We start from the raw sequence: 17,389 nt of genomic DNA, 5'->3' as shown, positions 1-17,389 counted from the left end.
TCCTTTGTGGCTCTGTCATGTGACAAATCAAATGGCACAGCTGCGAAGGTGTGAGACGACTGGCCTGCACAGAGTCCTCACCTCAAACAGATAGAACACCTTTGGGATGAATTAGAGTGCAGACTGCAATCCAGGCCTTCTCATCCAACATCAGTGCCTGACCTCACAAATCCTCTTCTGGAAGAATGGTCAAACATTCCCATAGACACACTCCTAAACCTTGTGGACAGCCTTCCCAGAAGAGTTGAAGCTCTTATAGCTGCAAAGGGTGGACCAACTTAATATTGAACCCTAAGGACTAAGACTGGGATGCCATTAAATTTCATGTGCATGTAAAGGCAGGTGTCCCAATACTTTTGGTAATCTAGTGTATGTGTAATTTAAGCAGCTGATAGGTATATTGTTTCTGAACAATATGTTTTTTTTTTTTTTTTATTCTAGAATAACAAGATGCAGAAGTACATACTTCACTTTCAAATAACTTATGAGGTACAGAAATCACATCATCTAAAATAAACAGGGAAGGAGCACAATGTTCTGTTTACAAAGTTTGAAATAAAAAACGATCTCTCAACTGTAGGGACATCACAGGTTAAACATGTTCTGAATGATGGGAACAATAAAAAGTAAATAAAATGCAAAGGTAGTGCAATAGACCATCATATTTTCCTTAGTCTGTGCCAAGTCGCAGGAGGGGTAAACAAACAGGAAAGGTATGTTCGGGAAGGGCCGTAGCAAATGATCAGAAGAGAGTGTAGAAACAAGTTGAACACAACACAGAACACATTGCATTATAGTATATATATATATATATATATATATATATATATATATGCTCTGTATGTGAATTAGATATTGGAGCTCATTCACATGGGTAAACTGTGTGTAGACTCCCGCGCTATCTGGTGTGAATATGTATACCAACTAATGTGCAGACTGCTGCTTGCACTGAAAATCTCATCCAAAGCTAGTGGTTAGAGTAAAAGTGGTTAAAATAAAGTGCTGTGCTGCACTTTATTTTAACCACTTGAAGAATGATGAAGAATGTCAGATTAAAGAATGTCACAATTAACATAGTACATACCAAGAATTTCTTTGTAATAACATCCCCTGAAGAAGTCACGTGGTCGTGACGTAACACGTAGGGCGTAAACAGAGATACCGGAAGTGAGGTAAATCCCAGAACGAGCTGGCACTTGCAATACAAACGCTGGACATATTGTTTTTATGTGTACGTTTTAGCAGCTATATTTGAATAAATGTATTAAACTACTACACTGAGATTATTCATCATATACCTCCACCCCATATTGTATCGCGAGATGATCTGTGGAAATCCATAAATGCGTATTTAGCATTTGGTAAAAGTCTGGACGACAGAGGACACCTAGTGGCGAATAAGAAGTACAGCAGGCCCATTGGAGATTTACAACTACATGCGGTATTCAAGTTTTATTCAGGTAAGAGGCTAGTTAACACAGGTGACACATTGAATGAAGATAAGAATTATTCACATAAGATTCCTCAGTTTTATGGTGAAGGGATACCTTTGGAATTACATTATGGACTTTGTTTTTGCATGTTTATCATAGAATATTGGTTTTTCATATCAGCTTTGTCACTTTGTAGCACAGTGCATGTTGCAATTTTGTATAAGGTATATGTATACTCTGTTGTTTTTTATTTTGCACAATTACATTCACATGAGTGCTGTTTTTTTTTGTGGTTGGAGCTGTGTGCGGGCAGCCTATATTACGCTATAGGGACACAGCAGCTGTACGAACACAGCCACAGATCCTAGTTTGCAGGTGTGTGGGTGCCATTTTTTGGCCCCGAATACAAACAGCGGGGCCCTTCACCTACACTTGCACACCTGTCAAATTAGGACCTGCAGCTATGCTCATACAGCCGCTGCATCCTTTTAGAGTAACAGGCAGCTCCAGCTGCACAAACACACCTCACATTCACACTGTATGGACCAGAGAACCCTGTGTGAATGAGCACTTAATTTGTTTGACTGTTTTTTATTTATTTAAATTTCTACATTTTTTTTATTTCTTTTTTTTTATTATTACAATGCTTGTGGGAGGGGGAGGGGGGTTGATGAAATATCAGAGGTCTAAACAGATCCCTGATGTGTGTCACTTTTGAGACAGAGAAAGGCTGAGACTATAAATTCACCAGTCCCTTTGCCTGCAGCCTCAGCTGTACAGAGACTCCTGTTTATTTAAAAAAAGGAAGCATAGTAAACACTGATCACTCACTGTGCTAATTCACAAAAGGAAGGGGCTGGTAAATATGACCGATTTCCCTTGCTCTTCATCCTGAGGATCCGCTGACCTGTGAGCAGCCGGAAGGAGAGGGATGGAGGGAAGTCGGTAGCACTGCGGAGTGGGGTGGGGAGCACACAGGGGAGTCCGAGCAGCTGGGGGTCGAATCCTGGACAGTGAGGGTTATTGGGTGATCAGTGTGGCTGGGGAAGGGGGGGGTCGGGCAATTATAAGAACCGATCCTGTTGTGTGTCTCTCTCTGCAGCAGCTGAAAGCTGGCGAAAGGGAGAAGAGGAGAAAATGTCTTTCAGTTGCTGCAGGGAGAGACACACAATAGAATCTGTTCTTGTAAGAGCTCCTCCCTGCACCGATTACCCCCTTTCATGACCACATCCGATTCCCATGCTGCCTGGGTCCCATGGAGCCAGTGGTGCTTAAGGTGATTAGGGTGTGACCAGGCACACCCCGTGCGCACCTCTATGAATCGGTCCTTCGATTCTGCCATGTGCAAAGGTTTAAAAGTAATATGAGGAAGTATTACTTTACTGAGAGAGTAGTGGATGCATGGAATAACCTTCCTGCAGAAGTGGTAGCTGCAAATACAGTGAAGGAGTTTAAGCATGCATGGGATAGGCATAAGGCTATCCTTCATATAAGATAGGGCCAGGGACTATTCATAGGATTCAGATATATTGGGCAGACTAGATGGGCCAAATGGTTCTTATCTGCCGACACATTCTATGTTTCTGTATAAAATGTTATCAGATGACCCATATAGAATGCATTAGCTAATGTTCCCAAAGTTTTAGAAATTTTGAACATTTGTTATTCTTCATTCCCATTGTCTTTTCCATGGAACACTGGGAATTTAGATTTTGAATTACTTCCCTAAATTTTTAGAGAGGTAGTTTGTCTCTTTTTTCCTAGTAATGTTAAATTGAATTCAAGTAATAAGTAAATAATTATGGTTCTATGGGCACTATGAAAACCAGAGACAATCATATGGAGTAGTATTCATTCAACTAACTTTCATCCTCATGGAGAGGATGCAACTCTGTTGAGAGAAAATGGTTAGAAGACTGGACTGGCTTTTAATCTAGATTCTGGGCTGGCAGGGGGAGTTGGGGGTGGAACGACTGGAAATAATTTATCATGTTGTCAGCAGGCATACCTTATATTGTAGTTCCAAAGCTGTGGACGGATGGGATTTTCCATTTGTTGTGTTCTACAAAGCCTATCTAGAGCATTTAAGGCCTTAACGAGTTGTGGACTTTGGACAGGTCATCAAATTTTCTTTTTCTTCAACAGTGTAATGTAAATGACAGTTCTGGGGCTATTATTAAAACTGGAAAGGAGGGCAGCGATCAGGAGGCAGTTTGACCTGGACTAATGCCAATGTTTCACACAAAATAAGACTTTTAATCAGCTTTTGAACTGGATTGAAAAAGGAGGCCTTAATATCACTTTAACTATTATACAAAATTTAGGATATCAAAGCATGAATTATGAAGGGGCCGAGTCTTCAAAATGTTGGGAAACTCCAACCTAGGATGGTAACCTCTCAGTCAAGCAGTGTAAACAATATTCTTTTCTCTAGCGCTCATCGACAGACGTAGTCCTCGGTGATACACCACCTTCGGGTTATGTTACCTCCGCAGGAGCAGGACTAGACAGGAAATTAAAAAGCTCTGGCCACACCCTAGGGGCAGTCCCAGAGGGTATATCCTCTCTCTCTCTGCCTCAGCAAATCAGTTATTTTCTGTCTAGTTAGGAGTAAGGACCTAGACACCTTGCTGGGATCTTAGGTCCTGGCAAGAATTTTTTCTTAAAGGATTTTTTTTAGACAGCTTTTTTCTCCAGTGTTCCTGTGAGATCTTCAAGCAAGAAAGCTGAACTGGGCGACGGGCTGGATGTTGAGATCCGGTGGTCACCCCAGTTCAGCCTACGAGCGCGTGCAGGCCATAGCTCCGCGCTGGGTCGGCCGCGACAAAGTCCCATTAAAGGACTGTCCACGCGAGTTAAACGTCTCGCCGAAACGCCAAAGACCATGAGTCACGGCGTCCGTATCGGTCGACAGCCCTCCCGCCCCGGTGGAGAGGGGTACTGTCAGGAGTTGGTGCCCGCCTGGTTCCGGTATGGTGAGTAGTATGTTCCCCCTTTTTCCCTGACGGGTTTTGTGGTGAACGCGGGCCCCTCTCTGTATGGTAAGAAAGAGTCCTTTCTATCCTATAACATGTCACAAATCCTCCTACTTTGAGTGTGATTTATGTGTGCAAAAGCCAGGAGGCTTGGCTTGGGAGCTAACAATCTATTGTATACATGTTTTAAAGATGTAATCTGTGGCATTCTGGGAATCTTATGGGTTAAGTATAAGCTACCTACCAGTCAGAAGCCACGGACATGTAGACTGCCTTCCAAATCAGATCTCCAGCTATTAGCAGGCCTCCCGAACGGCCAAGCGGTCCGCCAGGGCCGGTACCGCCAACCACGCCATATCCCCATGCAGAGAGAGTGTTGTGTGCCCTGCAGCACACCGCTATTCAGTTTAGGCCGCCGCCATTTTTTTTGCTGGATCGCACGAGCCGCCATTTTGGCGTAGCCTCGTGTCTCCAGCATGGGGGCGGCCATGTTTGAGGTGATCCTACACCTCGTGGAGCTTGGGGGAGGCGCCGGAAGGCGTGCAGAGGGGCGGAGCCGCCTCCTTTCTTCCTGGGCAGCCAGCCAAAAGACTTCCTGTTTGTCAAGACAGCGCTGTAAGCTGTTGCAGTTTAACTCTGAGCATCAAGTGGTGAGCCTGGGGGTCTATCTCTCTCTCTCTCTCGATCGATAGGGATCCCTAAGCAGGTAACACTAAGGGGCTTTTTTTGGCGCTGGGGGTCAGAAAAGAAAAAAAAAAAAAAAAAAGTTTTTTTCTTTACTTTTGAATTATATTATCCAGGAAGTAACTGGAGTTATTATGGACCCTGCCACACATATTCCCCCACCTGTTTCCCTCGAGGGGGCCTCGGGACCCGCCGGTGCACAGAGTATAGAGTCATTTACAGCAATTTTGGAGTCTATGGTGGCTCGGGTGGAGGCGGCCTGTCAGGGACGGGGGTCAAGGAAGCGACCCCCGCCTACCCCTATACCATCTGACACCTCTGACTCAGATTCAGAGATGGTCACGGCCGTTGCAGGTTCCTCTGCAAGGGCTGTTATCCCAGGTAAAGCCCCCTCAGACAGTGAGGAGGACGCTTCTTCTCTTGCTATAATTCAGGAAGAAGCATTGGTGGACGCACTAGTTGTGGCAGTGCAAGAAACCTTAAAACTTGAGGCTTTACCGGCAGAGGCAACTGAAACAGAGAGGCCTTTTGGGACTAATAAGCCCATCAAGACGGCGAAGGCTTTTCCTGTACCTAAATGTTTTGGTAATCAGATTAAAGGAGAATGGGAGCATTCTAAACGTACCTTTACTATTTCCAAGCGTATTGCTAGACGCTATCCGTTTGAGGAATCCATCATTAAGAAATGGACGGTACCACCAGTCGTGGATCCGCCTATTTCCAGGCTGAATAAAGCCACGGTTATTCCAGTGGAGGACACTTCGTCCTTTAAGGATCCGGTGGATCGAAAGATAGAAGCAGAGTCCCGCACTATCTTTTCTCTGATAGGGTCAGCATTTAGACCAGTAATCGTTATTGGTCTAGTTTCCCAGACACTTACGGAATGGGCGAAAATGGTACGCCAAGATCTTAGGGGAAAAGATATTCCCCAGGAGACATCTGATTTGATGGAACAGATCATACAAGGGCTACGGTTTATCTGTGACGCAGCCTTGGACACTACTCCCCTATTAGGGCATGCATCTAAGTTAGCAGTGATCCTCAGACGTGTGCTGTGGTTAAAATGCTGGTCAGCTGACCTAGGTTCCAAAAAGACCTTGACCAATCTCCCCTTTCAGGGGAATCGTCTATTTGGAGCCAACCTAGATGAAATCATTAAGGATGCCACTGGGGGCAAGAGCACTTTTTTGCCACAGGCTGCAAAAGCTAAGGGACCTCGCAACAAGCGAGGACCTTTCTTTACCGCCCATAAAGGGCGCCCGGCTGGTACTAGCGGGAAAGGCAAGACTCCTCCAGGAGGGTTCAAGAAGGGGACCAACCCAGCCAAACCCGAAGCTAAGGAGTACACAGCCTGAAGGTGCGCCCCCACCCGGTTTCAGGGTGGGGGGACGTTTTCACCGGTATTCAGGACATTAGATCGAGCATCAACCACTACTACCGGTGCGATTCTTCCCTTCCAACATTTAAGTACCACAGGAAGCGGTAGTTACCGTTCCCTGAAAAGATCTTTTCCTTTACCTTTTCCTAAGATTAGTCCCGATACCTCACAGGAATCGGATCTGGTTGACCAGACAGGCCAAGTAGCCTCTAGTCGGGTGACTTCGGTCCCTGAGGTTCAACCAGAAAAGATCACCTTTCCTGATAACTATCAGGTATCTGATAAATGTGTGGGAACAGAAAACGACCAGACTTTCTCGGATGGTCGGGGCCAGATAGCTCTAGGGACGCCTGGTTCAGATCCAATCAGCGCCAGTGGTCCTAGAAATTCTAGGCTGGCCTCCTCAAGCCGGCCTGGCCGACTTGGACATGTTAGTCGCAGACGTTCCGTGGGAACTTCGTCTCAGGGAGTGTCTGTGGTCTCAAGGACCAATTTACCTTCGTGCTTTACAGTCGCTGGTTTTAATGGCCTGGCCATTGAGACCCAAGTACTGAAGGACAGAGGTTTGTCTACTTCAGTCATTCCTACCCTTATTAAAGCAAGGAAAGCGACTTCCAGCAAAGTCTATTATCACACATGGAAGACTTATATTGCGTGGTGCGAATCTTTAGGATTTCCTCCACGTACCTATTCGGTGACTCGAATATTGGCCTTTTTGCAACAAGGGGTTGAGCAGAAGCTAGCCTTGAGCACCATCAAGGGTCAAGTTTCAGCATTAGCAATCTTCTTTCAGAAGCCTTTAGCTACCAAATCCTTGGTGCGGAATTTCATCCAGGGGGTGCGGCACCTGGCTCCTCCAGTCCGCGCGCCCTTACCGCCCTGGGATCTTAATTTGGTTTTGTCGGTTCTACAGAAACCTCCCTTTGAAAACATCAGGGAGATTCCCTTGCTTACTTTATCCCAGAAGGTGGCCTTCTTGGTGGCTATTACTTCTGCTCGCAGGGTGTCAGAACTGGCTGCATTATCATGCCAGTCACCATACCTAGTGATTCATAGGGATAAGGTAGTACTTCATCCTAAGCCATCTTTTCTTCCCAAGGTGGTTTCAGATTTTCATCTGAATGAAGATATTGTACTACCTTCCTTGTGTCCTCAGCCCAAGCATCATCGGGAACATGCGTTGCATTCCTTAGATGTGGTTCGGGCAATCAGGGTATACCTGAAAGCTACGGAATCATTCCGTAAGACTGATTCACTTTTTGTGATCATGGATGGCCCCAGAAAGGGTTTGCCTGCATCTGCCGCGACCATTGCCAAATGGATTAGACAAACGGTGGTACAGGCTTATTCTATTAAGGGTCAGAGTCCTCCGTTCCCTGTTAGGGCGCACTCCACTCGAGCGCTCAGTACTTCCTGGGCCTTTCGCCATCAGGCGTCAGTGGTTCAGGTATGTAAGGCGGCCACCTGGTCGTCGGTACATACCTTTACAAAATTCTATAAAATTGATGTGACGGCATCGGCGGATGCCTCATTTGGCCGCAAGGTTTTGCAGGCCGCAATTTGAGGAGACCGGTGGTCTACCTCGAGGGTTTTTTTCTGTTTGAAAAAAAAAAAATTGTTTTCTCTTTTTTTGGTTGAGTCTCATCATTAAGGATGAGCATTGTAAACTTCTAGTTGGCACCGGTTGGGCCTTCTAGATTGGGATTTGATTTCCATTTTCCCACCCCTCAGTTGTGATACTGCTCTGGGACGTCCCGAAGGTGGTGTATCACCGAGGACTACGTCTGTCGATGAGCGCTAGAGAAAAATGGATTTTTGTAAAATCTTACCGTAAAATCCTTTTCTCTTAGCTCATCGACAGACGTAGTCCCCGCCCCTCTGTTTTGGAGTTGGGTTGGGTTAAATTCTCTAAGCACTGCTTTTTCACATAACTGATTTGCTGAGGCAGAGAGAGAGAGGATATACCCTCTGGGACTGCCCCTAGGGTGTGGCCAGAGCTTTTTAATTTCCTGTCTAGTCCTGCTCCTGCGGAGGTAACATAACCCGAAGGTGGTGTATCACCGAGGACTACGTCTGTCGATGAGCTAAGAGAAAAGGATTTTACGGTAAGATTTTACAAAAATCCATTTTTACATGCGCTGACTACATAATTTATCATATTTTCACGGAACTGGACTTTGGCACATTGTATAGTAAACTTCAGTATACATATAATAAAACGATTGTTCACATAGAAGGCAACGTACTTTACTGAACAGCTTGCTTTTCTCTTCCACTGGAGCACAGTAAGTTTTTTTCCTTTGATGCACTATTTTTCCTTTCCTTAATGCACTATTTCTATAGGGGCATACATTGTGTGTATATTGTCTGTTTTTTTAGCTGTATGTCTAGAGTTTAACCTTAAAACATAAGGCATGTTAACTGCACTAAAATGCATGTAAAAGATATCAAAACAAATCTAGCAGCAGTGCTTCCCTCTCGATGTTTAGTGTGCCCAGGAGGGACAGGTGCAGCATCCAACCCTGCTGCATGCAGCTTGTCAAAAGCTGTGTAAACGCTGTACGGATGGTATTACACACAAAGCAGATGATCTGTTTTAGTGAACAGTATGTGCAGGAGAGGAGTGTAAAGGGGGGATGAGAGGGGTCCGTATGTGCTGGAGAGGAGTGTGGAGGGTATCAAAAGGAGCAGTGTGTGCTGGAGAGAAGTGTGGAGGGTATCAAAAGGGGCAGTATGTGCTGGAGAGGAGTGTGGAGGCTATCAAAAGGGTCAGTATGTGCTGGAGAGAAGTGTAGAGGGTATCAAAAGGGTCAGTATGTGCTGGAGAGGAGTGGGGAGGGTATCAAAAGGGGCAGTGTGTGCTGGAGTGGAGTGTGGAGGCTATCAAAAGGGTCAGTATGGGCTGGAGAGGAGTGTGGAGGCTATCAAAAGGGTCAGTGTGTGCTGGAGAGGAGTGTAGAGGGTATCAAAAGGGGCTGTGTGTGCTGGAGAGGAGTGTGGAGGGTATCAAAAGGGTCAGTTAGTGCTGGAGAGAAGTGTAGAGGGTATCAAAAGGGGCAGTGTGTGACTGGAGAGGAGCGTGGAGGGTATCAAAAGGGGCTGTGTGTGCTGTAGAGGAGTGTGGAGGGTATCAAAAGGGTCAGTATGTGTTGGAGAGAAGTGTAGAGGGTATCAAAAGGGGCAGTGTGTGACTGGAGAGGAGCGTGGAGGGTATCAAAAGGAGCAGTGTGTGCTGGAGAGGAGCGTGGAGGGTATCAAAAGGGGCAGTGTGTGCTGGAGAGGAGCGTGGAGGGTATCAAAAGGGGCAGTGTGTACTGAAGAGGAGCGTGGAGGGTATCAAAAGGGGCAGTGTGTGCTGGAGATGAGCGTGGAGGGTATCAAAAGGGGCAGTGTGTGACTGGAGAGGAGCGTGGAGGGTATCAAAAGGGGCAGTGTGTGCTGGAGAGGAGCGTGGAGGGTATCAAAAGGGGCAGTGTGTGCTGGAGAGGAGTGTGAAGGGTATCAAAAGGAGCAGTGTGTGCTGGAGAGGAGCGTGGAGGGTATCAAAAGGAGCAGTGTGTGACTGGAGAGGAGTGTGGAGGGTATCAAAAGGGGCAGTGTGTGCTGGAGAGGAGCGTGGAGGGTATCAAAAGGGGCAGTGTGTACTGGAGAGGAGCGTGGAGGGTATCAAAAAGGTCAGTATGTGCTGGAGAGGAGTGTGGAAGGTATCAAAAGGGGCAGTGTGTGCTGGAGAGGAGCGTGAAGGGTATCAAAAGGAGCAGTATGTACTGGAGAGAAGTGTGGAGGGTATCAAAAGAAGTATGTGTTGGAGTGGAGTGTGCAGGGGTTGAGAGGGGTCTATATGTGCAAAAGAGGAGTGTGAAAGGGATAAGAGTGAACAGTATGGGCTGGAGAGAAGTGCACAGGGTATGACAGAATTATTAGATAAAAACATGCAACATCTGCAATTATCATGGATCCTAGTGAGCACTTTGAATTCTGCAAGCAAACGTTTCTAAGCACCTCCTCTATTTGCAACCCTGTGAATGTACTTGTTTTGCATTTATGAGGTTGAAGTGATATTGGAAAGCTATATCTGAATATTCACCTTTATACTGCAACTTCGGTGTGATGCTGCAGCTGTCCCAAATTGGCTCTAAGCCCGAAAACCGAGCAATCAAATGACCGCTGATTATTCAGTTCTCGGTCTTCTCTGAGCAGAGAGAAGTGACTGTCAGGCACTGCTCTCTGCTCTGCTCCTCCAGAGTTTGAGCTGGGGAGGGGGCAACCAGCTGGCAATCAGGCAGTTGGGTGACTCAGGACAATATTGTCAGGATCCTTCCAGCACTTGTACTGTCTCTGCTATGTCAGCTGATAGCAGACAATAGCCCGCTGTCAGCCGAACTTAAAGTTGCAGGAGAGCAAAACAGTGTATTTCTATGACCGACATTCTCCCTACATGAGAAGTATGGCCAAAAAAGATACTTTTCTTTTAAATAAAATCTAAACTATGAGCAAAAATGTATAGTATTGCACTTTAGTAGTCCTTAGGTGAGGTGGCTGCATTACCTTTATTTCACTTTTTTTTTCTTTATTATGTTTAGTGATGAGCCAAACTGCCCTGGGTTCAGTTCAGCAGGAATTCGCTGAGCTTCGAACAAGTTGTCACGCTGAACAGGAACCCCACTAGAGCCAAAGGGAGCCAAAACTGTCAAATTAAAAATGCCTATTTTCTAGACAAATAGGCAAAGGGGTGTCAAAAATAGCATGGGGGTAGGCACTACCTGGGGGACATGTAGCAATGCAAAAACATAAATACTAATTCCAGAGATTTTTTAGCACTGACATTCACAAAGGTAAAAAAAAGTAAATTGCCAGCAAATGATATATCTGTCCTGCTTACACTAAGCCCCGGTTCACACTACTGCGTGTGCGGGGTTCGCATGTAATGTCGGAGCGCACTGCTCCGACATGACATGCGATCAGCTGTGCGGTGCGAGTTTAGCCATACAGTTTCTATGGCTAAATTCGCATCGCACCCGCAGCAAACACGCACAGGAGGCATTTTTGCTGCCGCATCAGGATCGGATCGCACAGCGGTTCACACTTGTGCGATCCGATCCTGTGCGAACTGCACGATCGCACTGCGATTACATTGACACCCCCAGCGGATCGCATATGGCAGTGTGAACTGCCTGGGGTGCGTGTGCGATGCGGGAACAGGCTGCGAATTCGCAGCCTTCCCGCATCGCATCAGTGTGAACCGGCACTCAAGGTCTGTTATGTATTGTGGGGGAACTTTGGAGAGGTGCGCTTTTTTGGCAATGACGTTTTCTTTGCCAGTAATTTAATCTGTCTTAAGGGTTTTTTTTTTTTGTAAATGTCATTTTTACTGTAGCACATCCTAGAATGAAAAAAAGATGTGTAGAGTTCCCTAAAATGCACACCAGACCGTTTGAGTCTGGTATGGATTTTAAGGCGTTACCTTAAGGAAAAAACAAAAAATATATACAGTAGCTCACAAAAGGGAGCACACCCCTCACATTTTTGTAAATATTTTATTATATCTTTTCATGTGACAACACTGAAGAAATGACACTTTGCTACAATGTAAAGTAGTGAGTGTACAGCTTGTATAACAGTGTAAATTTGCTGTCCCTTCAAAATAACTCAACACACAACCATTAAGGTCTAAACTGCTGGCAACAAAAGTGAATACACCCCTAAGTGCAAATGTCCAAATTGGGCCCAAGTGTCAATATTTCCCAGCCTTGCCTTAACCCTCTTGGGCATGGAGTTCACCAGAGCTTCACAGGTTGTCACTAGAGTCCTCTTCCACTCCTCCATGACGACATCACAGAGCTGGTGGATGTTAGAGACTTTGCGCTCCTCTACTTTCCATTTGAGGATGTCCCACAGGTGCTCAATAGGGTTTAGGTCTGGAGACATGCTTGGCCAGTCCATTACCTTTACCCTCAGCTTCTTTAGCAAGGCAGTGGTCATCTTGGAGGTGTGTTTGGGGTCATTATCATGTTGGAATACTGCCCTGCGGCCCAGTCTCCGAGGGGAGGGGATCATGCTCTGCTTCAGTATGTCACAGTACATGTTGGCTTTCATGGTCCCTCAATGAACTGTAGCTCCCCAGTGCCGGCCGCACTCATGCAGCCCCAGACTATGACACTCCTACCACCATGCTTGACTGTAGGCAAGACACACTTGTCTTTGTACTCCTCAACTGGTTGCCGCCACACAAGCTTGACACCATCTGAACCAAATAAGTTTATCTTGGTCTCATCAGACCACAGGCCATGGTTCCAGTAATCCATGTCCTTCATCTGCTTGTCTTAAGCAAACTGTTTGCAGCTTTCTTGTGCATCATCTTTAGAAGAGGCTTCCTTCTGGCCATGCAGACCAATTTGATGCAGTGTGCAGGGTATGGTCTGAGCCCTGACAGGCTGACCCCCCCACCCCTTCAACCTCTGCAGCAATGCTGGCAGCACTCATACGTCTTTTTCCTAAAGACAAGCTCTGGATATGACGCTGAGCATGTGCACTCAACTTCTTTGGTTGACCATGGCGAGGCCTGTTCTGAGTGGTACCTGTCCTGTTAAACCGCTGTATGGTCTTGGCCACCGTGCTGCAGCTCAGTTTTAGGGTCTTGTCAAACTTTTTATAGCCTAAGACATCTTTATGTAGAGCAACAATTCTTTTTTCAGATCCTCAGAGAGTTCTTTGCCATGAGGTGTCATGTTGAACTTCCAGTGACCAGTAGGATAGAGTGAGAGTGATAACACCAAATTTAACACACCTGCTCTCCATCCACACCTCAGACCTTGTAACACTAAAAAGTCACATGACACCGGGGAGGGAAAATGGCTAATTGGGCCCAATTTGGACTTTTATACTTAGGGGTGTACTCACTTTTGTTGCCAGCAGTTTAGACATTAATGGCTGTGTGTTGAGTTATTTTGAGGGGACAGCAAATTTACACTGTTATACAAGCTGTACATTCACTACTTTACATTGTAGCAAAGTGTTATTTCTTCAGTGTTGTCACATGAAAATAAAATATTTACAAAAATGTGAGGGGTGTACTCACTTTTGTGAGATACTTTATAGCCCACATGTGAACAAGAACTTAGAGTTTACAAATTCCTTAAATCCCCATTCCAGCCTTGTTAAGACCTTGTTTACATGTTGTGGGTGCATGTCCCTGAACGCACACTGTCCGCATTCTGGGACACACACTCACACCTGCACAGATTTAAAATCGGGACTAGTCTGTGTCCATGCAGCCACTGTGTCCCAGTTGACACGAATGGGACTGGCTGCATGCAGATGCATGGAATAAATATGCATTTTGTGTGGGCAAAGGCAGCCCTTGCATGAGTGTACGTATTGATATGCCCCATGTGCATGAGGCCTAAAAGAACTGGAAAGCAAAATACCAAAACCATTTCGAAAATTAAGCTCCTTTTGCAAAACTGACCTCCTCTCCAGTGCTGTTTTTTGCAGACACACTGCGATCTAGTGTTGGTCATATTCCAGGCTGGATGACACCCAGCATCGTTCATCCCGCTTCCTGTGAGCCCAGGGCCTCAAGGATCTGCCATCTAAATGAGATGTCATCATGCTGCCCTGGAATCACAGAAGAATGCATACCTGCCAACTGTCCTATTTTTACAGGGACAGTCCCGGCAAATAGGACCCTGTCCCGGGTAGTTTAATTTGTCCCGGCTATCCGTAAATGTCCGTTACGGGCAGCTGGTGGCTGTAAAAAAAATGGTTGCGGGCTGACATCGCAACTGCGCATGTGCCGTTCCGACGCCTGCCAGGCTTGGGAAAGCTTGCACAAGCTCGGCCGGGCAGGCGCATGCGCAGTTACATAATGGCGCCATTTTTAAATCAAAGGCACTCGTTCTCAGCAGCGCCTCGCTAGCGCCGGCCGCCACAGTCAGCTGCAAAGCAGAGAAGGACCGTCACCCAGAAGTGGACATTACTTGCCCCTTGCAGAGGATGAACATATTCTGTGGAAGGTGAGAAAGCCTTTAACTACCTGACATCCGCGCTACAGCCTATATACGGCTGCAGCGCGGACTTGAATTTTCGGGAGGCCGTTTTTAAACGGCCTCCCAGAAAGACTCTCCCCGCACGCTCCCGCGAGCGCACATCGGGGAGAGTCTGTGTCGGCCGTGTCCCTTGGACACGGCCGATCACAGATCGTGGTGAATGGCCAATCACAGCGGCCATTCACCACATGATCAAGCAGTCCAATGAGAGATGATCTCATATGTAAACATATGAGATCATCTCTCATCGCCGGCGCTCCTTCCTCACACAGAGCCTGCAGTGTGAGGAAGGAGGGGGAGCCGTCAGCCGCCGGGGACACACAGCAATGTAATCAGGGCACTGATCACCAGTGCCCTGATTACTAAAGGTAAAAAAACATACACACATTGCCCCCCCATCAGTGCCCGCCTCAGTGCCCCCCATCAATGCCCACAATCAGTGCCCATAGTGCTGCCAGTCAGTGCCCATCAGTGCCTGCTCATCTAGGCACTGATGAGCACTGACTGGCAGCACTATGGGCACTGAGTGTGGGCACTGATGGTGCTGCCCATCAGTGCTCATCAGTGCCGCCCATCAGTGCCATCCGCCAGTGCCCATCAGTGCCGCCTATCAGTGCCGCCTCTCAGTGCCCAGCAGTGCCACCTCTCAGTGCCCATCAGTGCCGCCTATCAGTGCCGCCTATCAATGCCGCCTATCAGTGCTCATCAGTGCGGCATATTAGTACCTCCTCATCAGTGCCCATAAGTGCCACCTCATCAGTGCCCATAAGTGCCACCTCATCAGTGCCCATCAGTGCAGCCTATCAGTGCGCATCAGTGCCGCCTCATCAGCGCACATCAGTGAAGGAGAAAAATTTATTTTCAAAATTTACTCGCAGAAAATAAGAAAAACTTTTTTTTTTTTTCAAAATTTTCTGTCTTTATTCTTTTTTTTTGTAAAAAATAAAAAACCCAGAGATGATTAAATACCACCAAAAGAAAGCTCTATTTGTGTGAAAAAAATGATACAAATTTCATATGGGTACAGTGTAGCATGACCGCGCAATTGTCAGTCAAAGTGTGACAGCACTGAAAGCTGAAAATTGGCCTGGATGGGAAGGGTGTTTAAGTGCACAGTAGGCAAGTGGTTAATTTTGAATGGGTTTGGGGGCCAATCTCTGACAAGTAGAAGTATTCAAAGGAGAAAATGTAAGAGATAGGCAGATGCACTTCCTGGAATTAAACAAAAGGGCTTCAAGGACCATTGCAAACTTATTCTGCACCTACTACCCTTCATCAAAAATAAACATAGGATTTAGTGTCGGTTCACACTATGGCGATCCGACTTCGGGGGCGACTAGTGAAGTCGCTGTGCACCGCGACTTCGGCGCGACTTGCATGGACTTCACATAATGGAAGTCAATGCAAGTCTCTCCGATGTCGCCCCGAAGTAGTACAGGAACTATTTTCTAAGTCGGAGCAACTTGAGTCGCTCCTATTAGAACGGTTCCCGTAGCACAGAATGGACCGCGACTTGTCAGGCTGACCAGTCGCCTGACAAGTCGCGGTAGTGTGAACCGGGACTTATGAGTGCAAGGCTTCACTTACAAAAATAATGGTATGAATTAAAACTTGGAAAAGCATATATTGAAAAAAACATTTTAAATTACAATTACAAAGTGTTTTCAATGAGCATGTGTCACTTATGATTAGTGTTGAGCGAACACGGACTGTATTATTCGTGTTCGTACCGAATAATTGGATTTTTTGTACCCGAACACGGACACGGACACTTTACTGTATGTTCGGGTAAAAATCCGTGTTCGGTCGTTTTATTTCCGGGTTTTGCATGCTTTGGCGCTCTTTTCATGGCGGGCTTTCAACAGCCAATCAACAATCGTTTAACTGGTGTGCCTTAAGCCATCCCAGCCATGCCTGCAAATGTCTCAGTAGCTGTGATTGGCCGTCTGAAGCATGTGACCAAGTCTTTATAAGTTCGAGGCAGCCGCAGCGGCGTCATTATGCTGCTTAGATTCAGGGACAGAGCACACATCAACGTGCTGGCTGCTGATTAGGGAAAGATAGGCAGGAAAAAACCATTTGTGTCCGGATAGAATTGAGGGACAGGTCGGAGTGTTTAGGCAGGGCGAGTTGTAGGCATTTTAGGGATAGAGTCTGCTGAATTATATAGGGTCAGTGTCTTCTACAAACTACAATCGATATTGCTGTGTGGGGGGTGGGGTGAATCTGCACTCAATCCTGATCTACGATCTCTTCTCAATCCTGTTAGGGACAGAGTCTGCTGAATTTTAGGGAAACTGTGTTCTACAAACTACAATCGATATTGCTGTGTGGGGGGTGGGGTGAATCTGCACTCAATCCTGATCTACGATCTCTTCTCAATCCTGTTAGGGACAGAGTCTGCTGAATTTTAGGGAAACTGTGTTCTACAAACTACAATCGATATTGCTGTGTGGGGGGTGGGGTGAATCTGCACTCAATCCTGATCTACGATCTCTTCTCAATCCTGTTAGGGACAGAGTCTGCTGAATTTTAGGGAAACTGTGTTCTACAAACTACAATCGATATTGCTGTGTGGTGTGGGATTGGAGATAGGCAGGTGTCAGTGATCCACATCCATTTTTCTGTGTGTGAGCTGCAGTGAACACAATCTTTTTGGGCTGCAGTGAACACAATCTTTTTGGGCTGCAGTGAACACAATCTTTTTGGGCTGCAGTGAACACAATCTTTTTGGGCTGCAGTGAACACAATCTTTTTGGGCTGCAGTGAACACAATCTTTTTGGGGTGCAGTGAACAAAATCTTTTTGGGGTGCAGTGAACACAATCCTTTTTGGTGTGCAGTGAACACAATCTTTGTGGGGTGCAGTGAA

At 46.3% G+C, this 17,389-nt stretch overlaps 1 protein-coding gene across 1 annotated transcript in view; it reads left to right on the top strand.

Annotated features, from left to right (window-relative positions):
* The first annotated feature begins 681 nt into the window (after positions 1 to 681).
* LOC309548977 (apolipoprotein L6-like) overlaps positions 682 to 17,389 on the top strand; it is a 125,631-nt gene continuing 108,923 nt past the window's right edge. Inside the window, 1 exon segment of the mRNA XM_082248912.1 lies at positions 682 to 717. The gene's annotated coding sequence lies outside the window, so the exon portion shown is untranslated.

This window comes from Pelophylax lessonae (assembly GCF_965119305.1).
Source record: "Pelophylax lessonae genome assembly, chromosome: 3".
Taxonomy (NCBI): domain Eukaryota; kingdom Metazoa; phylum Chordata; class Amphibia; order Anura; family Ranidae; genus Pelophylax; species Pelophylax lessonae.
Note: the sequence above shows the minus strand (reverse complement) of the source record. Positions and strands in the feature narration are given on the sequence as shown.